A 12,648-nucleotide genomic window follows, 5' to 3' on the forward strand; every position below is an offset into this window, starting at 1 on the left:
ATTTTCGGCACAAGGACAGACAATTTCTTTAAGATAACTCCAATATTGACCGATATATATAACTTACCGTTTTACCGTTATACCTATATTATATTTGAACAGCTGATATAGTAAGGCTTGTTTAGAAAACATTTTCTTAAATTTTTTGGAGTAGTTATTGCTTGGTGCCCTTTCGAAGATGGAACAGCATTTTCGGCATATTTTACTGCTACTATCAAAAGGGTAAAAATGAAGTTCAAGCAAGGTGAAAAATTTTGTGATATGTACGGAAAAGATGTGTTGACCGAACACCAATGTTAAAATTGTTTTGGAAAATTTCGTTCCGGCAATTTCGATCTTAAGGATGCACCACGTCCTGGAAGCCCTCTTGAAGCCGATGTGGATAAAATTGGCCGATGCAAATCGTCGAATAACAACTCGAGAGATTGCTTAAAGATTTAATTTGTCTAACGAAACCGTTTACGTTACGCAATAAAAAAATATCTTGTTTAAATTGTAAAAAAAGAAATTACTTAGTGAACGACCCAGTATACCTATGTACAGTATTTAGTCAGCCTGAAGGTTTTTGTAGTGAAATTTTTTTTAAGAATATACATTGTCAATTGGTGCATTAATATGAATATAATAATATTTATGATTGTAATAAATGTGTTCAAACGCTGCATTCGTATAAATTTATAGTTACTAAATAAATTTAAAAATTCTTTAAAAATGTCAATACTAGGTGTACCGGTATGAAGTAAGCGTTAAAATTCAAATGTGTTGGTAGAGAACATTTGTTGTGAACGAGCCTTATTTTTTTTTCTGTTTGGTTGGCATGACATCTGTCAAACATATTCAATAACATTACAGCCATTCAACAAACAACATCTTATTTTGTTTCAATGTGTTGAAAATGCCAAATTTTGTACTGAGCTGCAGAGTCGCATCAAATGCTTATTGAGGCATTTGGTGATTATGCTCTATCAGAAGCAACATGCAAAAGATGGTTTCAACGGTTCAGTTGTGAGAAATGAATAACGTGGAAGACCAACAAAAAAGTGTGAAAATGCAGAACTGCAAGCAATATTGGATGAAGATGATACTTTAAGTCAAAAGCAAATGGCAGCCATGTTAAATGTTGCACAGCAAACAGTCAACAAATGATCAATATGAACCATGCATTGATCGAAAAACGACCAGAATGGGCCAGAAGACACGGCAAAGTAATTTTTTACACGACAATACACCAGCACATAAAGAAAAATCGGTTCAGGATACAATCACAGTGCTTGGCTGGGAGCTGCTACCCCACCCGCCATATTCACCAGACTTGACACCTTCCTCTAGAACCATTTGTTTTCATCGACGGGACAAGCAGTGGATGAGCAGAACTTCGATTCCTACGCAGAAGTCGAAAGTTGAGTGTCTGATTGGCTTGATCCAAGAGACGAACATTTATGGTATCCACAAAATGCAAGAAAGGTAATCAAAATTTCAATACAATTTCAAACAATTTTTATACTTTTCCATTCAAAATTAGTATATCATTTTCAATTGAAAAAAAAACTAAGTCAACGCCCAGAAATTAAGTAAATTTATGTCGAACGTAAAAATTAATTCAATTCTACTAGCCTTAATCACATATTTTAAATTCCAAAGAACGTCATTGTTTTACTTTTCTTAAAGATTCATTTTACGATTTCTGTTAAAATTTAAGTCTGGCCGCGGCCAGTCAATAAGCGGCTGAGTGGTGGGTGGCTTTTAATGGGCGGCATTTCTGAACGGTTCATTGTTAAAATGTCATTGTGAGTTAAAACGCATTCCTGTTTGTAAAAAGTTTAATAATTTAAGAAAAGGATCTGGTGTTCATCATATAAATGGAGTAAGAACACATTATGATAAATTTAACCATTTATTTAAAAAATTTAGTGATTTTCGAGACAGTTTTTGGCAGTACTGCCGTATTTCTGTTAAAACCTTTGATGTGAAAAAGTGAAAACTAAATTGGCAAAACAAAGAAATTTCTGCAGAGCAAAGGCTAGTTTTAACTTTGAGACCATTTTATTTTTTTATTTATTATTTTTTAACATAAGTTTGTTTGTAAATTTTGATTTTCTCCTCGAATTTCTAATTTTTCAATATGGCCAAATTTTTTCATAACTGGCAATTATGTTTCTGTTTCTCCGTGTCCCATTTAAGAATTTCTACGTTTTCCCTTTCAAACTAAAGAACTTCTGCATCATTATTAATTGACGAGTTCTTCTTTGTTTTTTTGCTTGAAATCGAAGTGAAAAAATCGGTAAAAGTATTACTGTTATTAGGCGTATTATTTGGGTCTGCAGCCACAGTGTCTTTGATGAAACTCGTCATGTTAAAATATGGCCAACTTGTTTTGATTATATAAGATTCAGAACCAGATGTTACAAATGGAATTTTTTGCAAAGTTTTGCGGTATCTGTCCTTCAAATTTTTCCACTTTGTTTTTGCTGTCCCTCCTAAAAATATATAATCAAAAAAACATAAAACAAAATAATTATATTAAAAAATAATGATGTTTACATATTTTGTATTTGTTTCTTGCTACAGGACATTCCTTTCGAAATTTGGGATTTCCAGAAAAACTTAAAAAAGAGATAAGCCAATATTATAGTTTCCCAATTGTTTTGGTAGCATTGATGACAAACACTGTCAAATTGAGTGTCTGTAGATGACACCGAAAAAAAAATTTAGTGTAGCTAGTTCTGAAATCCTGCCCTTTGACGACCATGACTGATTTACTTGTAAATTTTTCATCCTATTCAAAGCTCTAAACGAACTTTCACCACTTGAGACAGAAACGGGTAAAGTGGAAAATATTCTTAAAGCGATGGAAATACTTGTATTGTATTTGAGAAAAGTCTTGCTAATTTTCGAGCATTATTGGCATTCAATAAGTTGAATGGACTAAGGCGGGTTTTCAAAATTGGCATCGTAAACGTGGCTGAGGTGAAAAGCTTTTTTGGACAACTTATCAGATACATCATCGGACTTTTTTGCAACTGATACGTTTACTGCGGCGTGACAACATTGTCAAGTATGACGTAGAAAGTATTTATTTTGAATTCAATTTCTTCTTTATTGCAATTTTCTTTCCACGGGTAGCGCAGAATTGTAAATCTACAAGAAGGCTTTCCATATTTCTAACTTCAGCGTCGATGATGGCATTGATCTCCTGAAAAACCTAGTTTCTTTTACTGATTGTCTGAAGGATTTGATTTCAAACCATATGGAAGCCATCAAAACGCACTCAAATTTGCTCATATATTTCAAAATTACATGAACGTCTCGACGAGTTTCGGCCGTAAGGTTGAGTTTTTTTAACTTCCCTTAAAGCGTTTATCAATCCGGAAAGCCGATTTGCAAATGGCTTGACGGTCACGATTCTAGCAGACCACCTTGTATTAAAGAGACAGTGGAGTGAATTAGGTATTTTGGATTTTAAAATTTCCCAAAGTTGCGTGCTGCTACTGAAAATATTGAAACATTTTTGAACGACACCAAAAAAGTGATTGCTTGAGAACGGCATTCAGCCGAGTCAACTGCAACCAAATTCAGCATGTGTGCACCATACGGCGAAAGAATACTTATTTTTACATTGAATGTGATTTAGCGCTCCTTCATATTTACCGCTCATATTACTACTATTATTGTAGTCCTGTCCACGGCAATCTTCCAATGTTTTGCAAATTAATGCGGAAGTATCTTTGCCGCCTTTTTTGTGTCAATTTACAAAAGCAAGAAAACGTTCCTTTATCGGTAATCATATTGTTTAAATAAATGTTTAAATAGCCTACCAACAGCATTCTAATTTTAAACTATTCACTTCATTTTTTGGAAGATACGGACCCCTTCGAGAACTTCAGGGATGGGGGCCCTAATTGACATCGTAATTGACATATAAGTGGCACCACTACAACTGTACATTGCCGTCGGAAAAATTAAAAATTGTGTTAATTTGGCGACAGCGACAACTGCAAGCCTGCAGCCGGGAAGTCGTGCTGTTCTCGAATGCTTCAGTTAGTGACCGACTCAAAACCTTAGACAGAATCAACTAATACGATATCTTATGAGAACGCGTGTATGTGGATATCTGCTAAATTGGATTTTTCCCGTAGAAACGAGTCAGCTACAACAAAGGTTTGCCAATCTCGATATTTTTTAGTAATTAAAAAATTAACTTGAATATATTTGAAATTTTCTTAACCTAACTCAAAATCACGGTCGAATACTATTATTTAACACTCACCACTGCTTCTAGCGTCCGTCTACTTGGATATCCGCGAAAATTAAATTTTTCCCATAGAAACGAGTCAGCTGATTTCTCTCTTACAACACAGGGTTGCCTGTCTCGATATTGTTTAGCAATTATAAAATAAACTTGAACATAAACTAACTCAAAATCACAGTCGAATACTATCTATATACACACACAAAAATGAAACCCGTTTCCTGTTGTCACGCCATAACTTGAAACGGCTAGACCAATTGGCTGTTTTTTTTTGTAGTTTTCTAATACTCTGTAGAAGGTTCTTACGGAGAAAAATATTAAGAAAATGTATCAGAAAGATTGAAAAATACATTTAATTTTGCATATTTTAAAATATGCACGTAACGAATGTTTTCGTCATTCTCAGCAATAGACTATATTGGAGGAGCATCGTTTGTTCGGAAATGTGGTACTCTAATCAAATTCTTTTATAATCTTATTTACTAATTTTTGAAAATTACTCGCTACAATTAGATGTACCGACTTTGACGGTAATATTAATAATACCAGTGATAATTTCATTTTGATGTAAGTATTTAATAATAATAAAATATGTATACTATGAGTTAGATTTCAGAATAGAAGTTAGATTTCATATACTAACTGCAACCAATGCCTTAAACTTCCAGCCAATTTCTGCACTATTGTACAAGGAAAAAATTAATTAATTGCCCGTATTTTCCCAGTCGAACAAAATAATTATTTAAACCATAACTGGCTCGGTAATCGAGCTATAAATTTTACTAAATTAAAATGCCTACTCAATATAATTTAATTATACTTCAACCTCAGCAAGCCGTGGCCGGGGTTTTCTAGTTACTTATAAATAGGTAGACTTCTTTTAATAGTTGGATTTTGGTTTTGATCTTTAACATTATCAAAAATAATAACTTAAAAGCTAAATTTTTGCAAAACCATGTATACATATTAAGTAATGGCAACATTAGTCAAATAAAAACAAAAGAGAGCAACTGATTTCTACATTGCCACTACGGGCACAATTTCCGACAAATTTCGTTTGATACGTTCAGCCCCTCACTGATTAACCTATCACCCTTCTCAAGAATCACGCTATCTTGTGAAGTAATTCTTTTCAGTTGCGAATAAGAAGCATAGAAAAGCATGTAAGAATCATTGCAAGGGCAACCATAGAACTGAGACTTGCCGATATTTAAAACACACAAAAACTAAAATAATAAAGAATGGCACTAAATAGTGAGAACGAGAATCTTGTTGTTAGACTAATAACTGCAACAAATGATTGGAGGTAGAGGAGTTGCGAAGGCAACTGCAGGATTTAACAGAGTCAACTACAGTCGTTGATTATAAAATAGAAGTGATCGATCCACATTTCTATTGTGATGAGTCGCTTGAGGTGGTCAAGTCACTACCAGAATTTAATGGAAAAAAAAATAAACACGTTAGCTGGAGGGAATCAGCCAATAACGCAATGAGCTTAAATGTAAGGGGCAGCCGTAGATATTTTGCTGCATTAACTATACTAAGAAATTATATTACAAACGATGGTAACGGCATTTTATCCATCACCACCAATCAAATCAATACCTTAATTTCGATACCATTTTGCCATGACTCGATTTTGCTTACGCGGACAAGCGACCAGCTCATATTATCGAACAGGAGATGAGCATTTTGCGACAGGGCACTTATTCAATTATTGAATACTATAATAAGGTCCATGAAAAATTAACTCTACTTATTAACAAAACGATAATGACTTACGGATCGGATACTGCCGTAACTAAAGAATAGGCGGGATGCGTTGCGTATATTTATAACAGGTCTAAATGGAAATTTAGCCAATATATTATTTTCACTATCATCAAGTGATTTGCCAAATGCGTTGGCAAAAGCACAAAAATTAGAATTAAATAATATGCGAGTTCGGGAAAAATTAGAATTACTACAGACAACGTGCTAACATCAATAACGGAAATTTCAATAATAATTTACGGTTTCCACAAGCCCAATTTCAAAGAGGCTACAATCAAATGCCCTTACAATAAGATATTCAGGCAAGACCTATCCCAATGGATGTCGATCCAAGTACTCGAATGCAAAAGCGACCACATTATAACGTAAATAAAAATGTAAATAATACAAGGATAAATACTACAAATAAACGACCATATGCAAGCGCACAACTAAGTAATCAACCACCAAATAAAACACAAAGGATAAATAATATTAAAGAGGATTATTTTTGAGCTCAAAACTAACTCTGCCATATATTTTCTTACATGACAGGGTTAATGGCCAAAACTTTAAAATACTAGTAGATACGGGTGCACCAAGTTGGTATATAAAATCAGGAATTTTTGAGAATAAAAAGGAATTAAATATATATAAAATAGTAATAACAATTAATGCATTTTCGATAATACGTTATTATCATTTTATTCCTCTATTTGGTAATAGACAAATTTTTTACGAAATCGAAAATTTAGAAGCAGATTTTTTAATTGGATACAAATTTCTGAAAGAAATTAATGCAGTGATCAACTTGAAAGAAAAAAGTTGATAATAAATAATGAAAAGGAAGAAAACGTATTTAGCTTAGGAAATGAATCTGAGCAACATGAGAGTAAAGGTAATTTAAAAGATGAAAATATTAAAGGAAATATAATTACTTTGGAAGCAGAGACTCCTAAAGCGCCAACTAAAGATTTATACCAGCACAATGAATGTATTAAAAATAAAAAATATAATGTGGAACAAGAAAGTTCTACAACGCCAGCCGATGGTAGTACCGGCATCAAAAATAAAAAAGTCAATTATAAAAAATATAATGTGGAACAAAAAAGTTCTACAGCGCTTGCTTAACGACAATAAAGAAAATTATCTAAGCAAAATTACTTTGGAGAAAAAATTTTCTGAAGCACCGGCCGAAGAAAATACCGGCATAAATAAAGAAAAAATTGAATATTTGAGGAAAATGCGACAGGGGAAAAAAATAAGAAATAAAATAAATGAAGTACAATCTTCAATAAACATTTAATTATCCGTTTCGAACGAATATTCGTGCGGAAATAAGAACCTCGGTAAATACTCCAATTTGGAGTAAACAGTATCAGTATCCTTTAGCATCAAATGCTTTTGTGAATAAAGAAATCGATAATCTTTTAAAAAACGAAGTTCTACGACCAAGTAAAAGTCCTTATAATTCTCCAATCTGGGTGGTACCAAAAAAGGGTATCAATGATGATGCCACAACAAAATTAAAAATGGTAGTAGATTTCAAAAAACTAAATGAAATTACTATTTCGGATACATATCCGACACTAGATACAAATGTTATACTTTCAAATCTAGGAGTATCACAGTATTTCTCCACAATCGATTTAGAATTAGGATTTCACCAAATTTTAATGAAGCCTGAGGACATCGAGAAAACTGCATTTTCAGTAAATAATGGAAAATACGAATTTTTAAGAATGCCATTTGATTTAAAGAATGCACCAAATATTTTCCAACGAGCTATGGATAATGTATTAGGAAAATTTATTGGAAAATTCTGTCATGTATATATTGATGATATAATTGTTTTTTCACTCAACTTAGTCGATCATATAAAACATTTGAATCAAGTAATCAACATACTCAAAAAATCGAATATGAAAATATCATAAGAAAAGTCAAAATTTATATATAAATATATTGGGATATATAGTTGCAAAAGATTTAATCAAAATGGATCCGCATAAAGTTGAAGCGATTTGTAATTTTTCATTACCAAAAACAGTAGGACAACTTCGAAGTTTCATTGGAATGATTGGATATTATATACAAGTCGAATTAACTCAACCAGACTTTAATAAAAAATTTATATTAGCAACCGATGCCTCAAATGATGCATTAGTTGGTGTATTAAGCCAATATGGAAAACCTATTACATTTATCTCTAAAGCATTGAATTCCACAGAAAAGAATTATGCAACGAATGAGAAAGAACTTTATGCCATAGTTTATACATTAAAAACTTTAAGAAACTACCTTTATGGAGTATCAGATTTAGAAATACATACAGATCACCAACCTTTGACTTTCGCAGTCTCTTCGAGAAATCCTAATGTAAAAATGAAAAGATGGCATAGCGTTATTGAGGAATATGCTCCAAAAATGATTTATAAACCGGCAAAAATTTAATATAGTCGCGGATGCATTATCTCGACAAAACTTAAATAATATAACTGATGATTCATCAGAAATGGACACACAGCATTCAGCAGAGAGTTCTGATAATACACCAGTTCAAGAAACTAAAAAACCATTGAATCAATTCAAGCAACAAATACTTCTTAGTAAAGAGCGCTTTACCATTCACGAATCTATTAATAATTTTAATAAAACTAGGCATATTATTGCATATGATACACTTGAAAATTTAATGACCACTCTAAAAGAATTCTTGCAACCAAATCTTGCAACTGCAATATATTGTACACCTGAAGACTTATATGAAATAAAGGTTAATTTAAAAGAAACATTTAGTAACAAGTTTTTATTTGCAAAAAATTTTCCCATGGATATACCAAACAAGGAAGACCAGGAAACAACAACTCATAACAGAGCTCACAGGGGCTTTGACGAAAATATTAAACAAATTTCAACTTTTTACTATTGGCCAGAACTGCATAAACAATTTAAAGAATACATTAGAAATTGTGAAATTTGTAATAATAATAAATATGATAGGCATCCCATAAAAATACCTATTGGAGAGGTTATACCTAAAGAGGAGAGAATACAAATACACATACAAGTAGATATATTTTATGCACAATCATTAAAATTCATTACATGTATCGATAGTTATTCAAAAGTTTTGGTTATTAAACAAATTGAAGATAAGATTAATTTAGAAGATAAAGTGTTAGAGATATTACAAGGGTTCCCTAATGTAAAGAGAATAACAATTGATAATGAACCAGGATTTACTACTACAATTTAAATCCCTGATGCAGAGACTTTAGATTGAAATTTATTTCTGCAACCCAAATCATAGCACCACAAATGGTCAGATAGAGAGGGTACATTCAACAATAATTGACATGTCACGATGTATAAAACAAGACTATAATTTAATCAGCTTTTCGGAATCAATATATAGAGCCGCTCACAAATACAATATAACTACACATTCGGCAATAAGGGCTCTCATAATAATTTACCAGACAAACTCTTATTAGCACAAACTAGGATGCTAGAAAGACAAAATAAAAATGGATTTAACAAAACATATTTATGTGAAGATGTTATATATAAACAAGTACGGAAGGGCTAAGTTCGGATGTAACCGAACATTTTATACTCTCGCAAGGTCAAATGGTATACTCGTTTGAAATTTCTTTGTGGATTGGCTGATATTTTCGGTAGAAGGTCAACTATAGGCACTGGGGTCCACATATTTAGTACTTAGGGGCTTGAACAGTTTTGGTTTGATTTAGACAATTTTTGGTCACAAGGTGGTATACATTAAACGTATTATTCACGCAAAGTTTTACCCCGATATAATCATTGTTGCTTGATATGCATAGTGGAAAGTGAAAGAATCAGATGGAATTGAAAATGGTGTTATATGGGAAATAGGCGTTGTTGTAGCTCGATTTCACCCATTTTCGCACTATAATATAAAAATATGAACAGAACGTTATGCACCGAATTTGGTTGAAGTCGGTTAAGCAGATCCCAAGATATGGATTTTCGCCTAAAAGTGGGCTGTGCCACGCCCACTGTCTAATTTTGAACGCGTTTCCTATAAAGTCATCTCATACCATCCCAGAGATAAAATTTAATGTCTCTGGCGTGTTTAGTGCTTGATTTATCGCGCTTTTAGTAGTTTTTAACAGTACCGTTATATGGGGAGTGGGCGGAGTTGCCACCCGATTTCAACTATTTTCACACCGTCAATAGAAGTGCTAAAATTTGCTTCCAGTGAATTTTGTTATTATAGCATTAGCGGTTTAGGAGATATGCACATTAAACCTATTAGAGGGGGGACCACGCCCACTTAAAAAAAAAAAATTTAACTGCAGATGCCCTCCCTAATGTGATCCTTTGTACCAAGTAACAATCTTGTATCTTATTGCGGAGCTTGGTTATGGCAATTTATTTGTTTTTGATTAATGGCGTTTTGTGGGCGTGGCAGTGGTCCGATTACGCCCATCTGCAATACCAACCGTTTCATGGTACCAGGAAACATGTCTACACAGTTTCATAAAGATATCTCAATTTTTACTCAAGTGACAGCTTGCACGGATGGACCGACGGACGGACGGACAGACAGTCACCCGGATTTCAACTCGTCTCTTCATCCTGATCATTTATATACATATAACCCTATATCTAACTCGATTAGTTTTAGGGGATACAAACAACCGTTAGGTGAACAAAACTATTATATTCTGTAGCAACAGGTTGCGAGAGTATAAAAAATAATATGAGAGAGAAGTAAGCTAAAGCCTAGATACAAGAAATAGAATAGTACATAAAGATAATATTAAATCTTGAATATAATATATATAATTTAAAATAAACACGGACGACTGACTATAACTGATTTAATGGATTTCTAATTTACAAAATAAAGATTGTTATATATATTAAGTATCCAAAAAATTATAAAAGATTGCAAATACTATGAAGTAAGAGCAATCACACAAGAAGACGGTATATTAGTAATTGGCAATGAAATTGCAAAATACAAAAAAGAATATATTAATATAAAAAGTTGTTACTTGCCAATCAAATATTTTGCCCAGTAAAAAAGATAAATGTAAAAAAATCAAAGACAATGAACGAAGAAGACGAATGAAAGTTTTTCAAAATCATTCATTTTTATAGTACATACTTGTAATTTTGTTAATAATGTACATAATTTATAGGATTGTAAAATTAAAAAAAAATCTTATAAAACTTCTAAAATAAATAGAAATTTTAAATATCAAAAAAAATCATATAACACTAATTTGGATAAAATAAATAACCTATCGAAAAATGATATTGAATCGGGGACGCTTCAGCTTAGAGAGTTAGGAGTTAACGGAGCCTCCACACAGTTGCTTTACGCTAATTATAAAAAAAAACTGTCTCTTTGCACTTAGCAATAATACAGCTTCTTAATAAGCATCTTTGCTTTTTTAAGTAATCAATATTCTTTTCCAATAAGCTAAGATCACAGCTTCTTAATGAGCATCTTTGCTTATTTAAGTAACCAATATTATTTTTTATGAAGCTAAGACCACCAATAAAATGTTAACAATAAAACCAATTACTGAATAAGCGAATATTGTAACTGACGCTTATTGTAAGAATTAAGCAAATAAGAAAATTGTATAAATAAAAGTAAATTGAAATAAATTACCTAAATAATTTTAAAAAGTTATAAATTTTGTTGTTTCGGCAAAATAGACTTAGAAGCGGCGGAGAGTTCGGCATTTACCTAAGGGAATAAATTGTCGCGGACTAGCCCTGGTGATGACACATCCCAAGATGCATCTGTATCGACAAATTCCCTGTTAGGTTAGTCCCTAAACTTGCTCGTCAAGCAATAAAGTATACAAGGTGCGTTCCAAAGTAAACAGTAAAAAAGTAACAAAGTAAACTCTAGTGGCGTCATCTATATGTCGACGTGCGTTAGAATCTGCTATCCTTTATTGACTTCCAGTAAAAATTTCATGACATATCATCTATTGGAAGTGAAGTTATTGCGTTTTAAATGTCAGTATGTTTTTGTCATCGGTGCGAAAATGAGCTTCGAACAAAGAGCCAACATTAAATTTTGTTTTAAAATTAGTAAAACTTTTACCGAAACGTTTCAATTGACGTCTCATCGATCGACGCTTATGGCCGATTAGTTGACCAAAAATCACATTTTAACAATCAACCACTCCCCGTATTCTCCTGATATGGCACCGTGCGACTTCTACCTATTCGGAAAAATGCATTTGCCGATGAAAGAAAAGCGTTATGCAGACGTGGAGCCCACTCAAAAGGCTTGCACCGGCATACTGGCGGCCATACCGGGCAACGAGCTAAAACACTCGTTCGACAAGCTTTTGGACCGTGCAAAAAGCTGTATTATAGCAGAAGGAGACTATTTTGAATAAAATTAACTAATTTTGCCTATAAAACCATTTGTTCTGTTGTTTTAAAAGTCCTGTTTACTTTGGAACACACCTTGTAGTATTCGACCGTGATTTTGAGTTAGGTTAAGAAAATTTCAAATATACTCAAGTTAATTTTTTAATTACTAAAAAATCGAGATTGACAAACCTTTGTTGTAGCCGACTCGTTTCTACGGGAAAAATCCAATTTAGCAGATATCCACATACACGGAC

The 12,648-nt window shown here is 32.7% G+C and overlaps 1 pseudogene; it reads right to left on the minus strand.

The window, feature by feature from the left end:
• Positions 1-2,045: 2,045 nt before the first annotated feature.
• Positions 2,046-12,648, minus strand: part of LOC138856029 (uncharacterized) — a 50,838-nt pseudogene continuing 40,235 nt past the window's right edge.

Source organism: Bactrocera oleae, chromosome 3 (assembly GCF_042242935.1).
Source record: "Bactrocera oleae isolate idBacOlea1 chromosome 3, idBacOlea1, whole genome shotgun sequence".
NCBI lineage: Eukaryota > Metazoa > Arthropoda > Insecta > Diptera > Tephritidae > Bactrocera > Bactrocera oleae.